Below are 5,466 nucleotides of genomic sequence, written 5' to 3'. Positions count from 1 at the left end.
GAACTCAAAGAAAAGCAAGCTTTGGTCTCTCATAACAGAGCAGGTCGACCTACTATGCACACAGGTCGACTCAACACAAGCAAAATAAGAGGAACTCAGAAAATCAGCAGTTAGGTCGACCTACTCCCAACACAGGTCGACCTAAAATGAAGAAATTTACATATCATTCTGCTAGGTCGACCTACACAACAACTAGGTCGACCTAATCTGAGAAAATTTCCCCAAAACGCATCTGAAGTGGATTCTGGTCGACCTACCTCTTTGACAGGTCGACCTAACTGGGAACAAATGACATCCAAAAGATATGCAGCTCTGTTAGGTCGACCCAGCCCTAAATTAGGTCGACCCATCTGATCAAAACTGACTTCCAAAGGATATGCAGCTCTGTTAGGTCGACCCAGCCCTAAATTAGGTCGACCTATCTGATCAAAACTGTCAAAATTTCTGGTTTTCTCTGCATCAACTAAAAAGCTCTCATATATATTGTCCAAGGTTCAATTATTGAAAAAAAACACCAACGACTGAAAGATACACAAAGGCTTCTCATCTTCGTTCTTCGTCATCTCCAACACAATTACACATAATCATTCTTGCGTTGAGGGTTAGTGATCGAGTTCGATAACGTCCATGGAACGGAATTGAAGATTCCTAGTGGGTGAAGATTTGTGGGGTTTTTGGTGAATAAAATCTGCGGGTTTTGTCCTCCAAGATAGGTGTTTCTTGGGGGTTTTTATCAAGAGGTTTCATCAAGGATCCATCTGAGTGTGAAGATTGAAGAACAAGGGTTCAAGGCAATTCAAGACACTGCAAAAAAGGGATCAAGTGAAGCTCTTGGATCACCTTGATCTGAGTCAAGATTAAGGGGGAAGAAGATTCAAAGGATCGACATAATTGGTTTATGGTTTATCGCTTTGTTATCTTCTTTGTATAAACTGCTTTCAACATTAATGAAAGATTTCCCAATTTCAGTTTGGAATTGGGGGCAGACGTAGTCGTAGCGAGGACGATCGACGAACTGCCTAAACAAATATCGTGTTCTTGTCGCTTTTACCTTTTCATTTACGTTCTGTTCATATTTGGTTATAATAGCAAATTGATCAACGATTCGAGTGTTAAGATTGTGAATTAAGAACTTATATAAACATCACAATCCATCACACATTGAATCACCATCAATTTCATCATTATCACCAAGTGTTTGTGTTTTTGTTTCTTTCACTATTACTGCATTGCAAACGTCGTTCATCATATAAGAAGTTAATTGATTTTCAATAGAGCGACGTATTGATTCTATAGTGTATTGCAAACGTCGTTCACCAATTGTTTTTGTTTCTTTCACTTCCGCTTAAAGTTCAATTAATTCCACAAAACTGTGTAAGATCTATTCACCCCCCCCCCCTAGATCCTAAGGCCAGCGTCTAACAAGTGGTATCAGAGCTCTGGTTTATTCCGTGCTACGTGAAACACTTATTGGAAAGATGGCTTCCGGACCTAAAGGGGCTCACAATAGAGCTCCAGTTTTCAATGGTGAAAACTATGGCTATTGGAAGGATTGTATGTGTGTCCACATCAATGCAATTGATAGGAACATCTGGACAGCTATTGTCAATGGTCCCTTTCAGATCACCATGACAAATGCAGCTGGTGCAGTTGTTCCAAAACCAGAAAATACTTGGGATGCTGAAGATGAAAAGAGATATGCATACGATTGGAAAGCGAGAAACATTCTAAACTCAGCTCTAGGAGTTGATGAATACTATCGCGTTTCCCATTGTAGATCCGCTAAAGCTACGTGGGACACATTGCAAGTTGCCCACGAGGGAACGGATGATGTCAAACTAGCTAGGATCAATACGTTAACTCAAGAGTTCGAACTCTTCCACATGGAAGATGGTGAATCCATCGAAAACATGCAGAAGAGATTCGTTCACCTGAAAAATCGGTTAAATTCTCTTGATAGACCTGTTTCCAATGCAGTTGCTACTAACAAAATCTTAAGATGCTTGAATAGGGAATGGCAACACAAGGTTACAGCAATAAAGGAAGCAAATGATCTAAACACCTTAGACATTACCACTCTCTTTGGTAAACTAGAGGAACATGAACAACACCTTAAATGCCTTGACATGCATGAGAAAAGGGCAAAGAAAGAAAAGAACATGGAGAAAGAGGTAGAGAAGAAGTCAATAGCTCTAAAAGCTTCAAGCTCCAAGACCTCAAGACAAGAGCTAAAGGATAGTGATACAAGTGATGACGAAGACTCCGATGATGAGGAAATGGGACTGTTTGTGCGAAGATACAACAAATATCTAAAGAAAAATGGAGCAAAACATTCTGACAAAGGCTTGATCAACTATAGAAAGTAATCAAACAAGTTCAAACAAGATGACGACAACAAAGAAAAAATCAAAGGCCTTTGCTTCAATTATGGGAAAGCCGGTCACTACAAACCGGATTGTCCATACCTTAAGAAGGAAAAAGAGAAGAACCAAAGCAAAGGTCATAACAAATCTAAAAGAGCCTACATAGCATGGGAAAGTGATTCATCTAGTGAAAGCTCATCAAGCGATGAAGAAGAATCAGCAAACCTATGTTTCATGGCTCATCAACATAAGAAAAAGAAAGCTGTAAGTCATCTTAAACCTGAATCGTAGATAAGGTATCTCATTCTTAACTAAAACTTGCTTTTGAAGAATTACATAGAGATGCAATTAAAGCTTTCAAACTTTTGGCCTCTAATAAGAAAATCTTTTCATATCTTGAATCAAAAGTTGAGAAAACCGAAAAGGATATGGAAGCTTTAAAACAATCTATGCTAGACATTCAAAAGGATAAAGTTGAAATAGATCCTACATCATGGTTTGGTTGTGAGACATGTCACATTTGGCAAAAAGAAGTAAGAGATCTAAAAGCCAAGTTAGACAAGGCTCTACAACCAAAAGTGACTTTTGCCGTTGATCCAAATAAGTTCAAAAGATCGTATACTCCTTTATATAGTAAATACACCTTTGTACCAAAAGTATCAACTAGCAAAACAGCATATTCTCATCATATTACCTGTCATTATTGTTGCAAAAAGGGTCATACCATTGAAAAATGCAAATTTAGGAGAATTTTAGTTCCTAAAGGAGTATTTCAATGGTTGCCTAAGTGCAACAAATTGTGTACTCACTACCAAGGACCCAATGAAAATTGGGGACCTCCCTCTCTAAATTAATCTTGCAGGAAAAGTGTCTTGACATTGCCGAAAGGTTGTGGTCCCTTGATAGCGGATTTTCAAGACACATGACTGGAGACCTATCTCTTTTCGTTGAGTTTCAAGCAAAGAAAAAGGGGTATGTCACCTATGGAGATAACAATCGATGAGCCATACTTGGTAAAGGAAGTGTAGGTAACCCTTCTACCACTACTATAACTGATGTGCTGCTAGTAGAAGGTCTTAAACATAATCTTTTAAGTATAAGTCAATTGTGTGACAAAGATTTTAAAGTAATGTTTACAAATTCTGGCTGCACAATAGAACATACTAAGAAAAGAGACATTATGTTTAAGGGCTTAAGAGTAAACAATATCTACATGCTAAACTTGGATGAGGTATCTAAGTCTAGTACCAAGTGTCTAATTGCTCTAGGCGAAGACTCATGGCTTTGGCATAGACGTCTCGCCCACATAAATTTTGACTTACTAAATAAAGTTGTCACAAAAGATTTAGTAATCGGCTTACCTAAAATGAAGTTTTCAAAAGATCATCTATGTGATGCTTGTCAAAAGGGAAAGCAAACAAAAATCTCTTTTAAATCAAAAAACGTGGTTTCAACATCACGCCCTCTTGAACTACTTCACATGGATCTCTTTGGCCCTTCAAGGACTAAAAGCATAGGTGGAAACACCTATGGTTTTGTCATTGTCGATGATTACTCTAGATTTTGTTGGACAATCTTTCTACCTAGTAAGGATCAAACTTTTCCAGCTTTCACACAATTTGCAAGATTATGTCAAAATAAAATGAACAACAAAATAGTTGCAATTCGAAGTGATCACTGTGGAGAGTTTGAAAACTATCTTTTTGAAAAATACTGTGATAAACATGGAATTGAGCATAACTTTTCAGCTCCTAGAACACCTCAACAAAACGGAGTGGTTGAACGTAAAAATCGGGTTCTAGAGGAGCTGGCAAGAACAATGCTGAATGAGGGTAATCTACCCAAGTATTTCTGGGTTGACGCGATTAGCACCGCATGTTATGTTTTGAATAGGATAATAATACGTCCTATTGATCCGCTGTCGCACGCGGGTCAAAAACGAGTAAAATTGCAAACTGTAGTAACAACGGTAACGGTAACTCGTGTATCGTCTCTCAAGGACTCTTGATTTTTATTAACTATTAGCTAAATCGATTAGGGGGGGGGGGGGTTGGTTTGGTCGAAAAAAATGATTATCAAAAGTGATTATGAAATTAAGCTGTTTTGAAATAAGTGATTATAAAGCAAACAGATCCACTGACTCGGTTCTTACTTATCATCGATTGCTAATATTACAATTCCCTAAGCGGATTTTCTATCCTATTTGATTACAATATCAATCAACAAGCGTGATTGATACTATGAGAAACATGTTCCTATTGCCGGATTAAGCATACGGTTATGAATAGTGCAAATTAACAATTAAGCAAAGTTAACAGCGATTAAAATTGGGAACACGAATCAATCAAATTAAATCAACAATGTTATATGATAATCGAATTAAGCAAACAAGAATCTTATAGCATAATTGAAAGGAATAGAAATCAAATTGTAAATATTATAACAATCTCAAAGTTTGAAACCTGAGTACAGTGAATCCGTAAGAAGGTGTTTAGTTCTCCATGAATTCGTTAAAGCTTTCAAAATCGTGAATGGAAGATGGATGAACAGTAACCGCGGCTGCCTAACCTAAGTCAAAGCCACGACCCGTTTTACAATCCAACTGGGTCAAACATACGACCCAGGCCCAAAACCAATTAACCCGAAACTTAACTAAAGCTAGTGCAGCAACTTCAACGCAAATTCTGGCCCTTCTACAGTCCGATTCTGACTTTGACTCAAACATAAGAATTGTAGCTCTTTCTCTTAGCTTTCCGGCGATTATTAGAACGCCTCAATCGGACTCCTGGAACTCCAGATATGATCGTTTCCGTGCAGACTGTTATTGCTGAAAAATTAATACGAAAAACAAATAAGTGCAAAAATAAAATAAAATATAAAAACATATTAAAACATAAAAATAAATAAAACAAACCGAAGAAATGCTTGAGTACAAACATGGAAGAACGTGCATAAAAATGCACTGATCAAATTCCCCCACACTTGAACTTTTGCACTCCGAGCAAAATGAAAAGAAAGCAGAAAAACATCAACAGTTACTCATCATAGGCTACAGATCTTCTTCGGGTGAGTTTGCATCGATAGGTACTAATCTTGCACACTA

Source organism: Vicia villosa, linkage group LG6, assembly GCF_029867415.1.
Source record: "Vicia villosa cultivar HV-30 ecotype Madison, WI linkage group LG6, Vvil1.0, whole genome shotgun sequence".
Classification (NCBI taxonomy): Eukaryota; Viridiplantae; Streptophyta; class Magnoliopsida; order Fabales; family Fabaceae; genus Vicia; species Vicia villosa.
The sequence above is the reverse complement of the archived record's forward strand: the minus strand, read 5'-3'. Positions refer to the sequence as shown.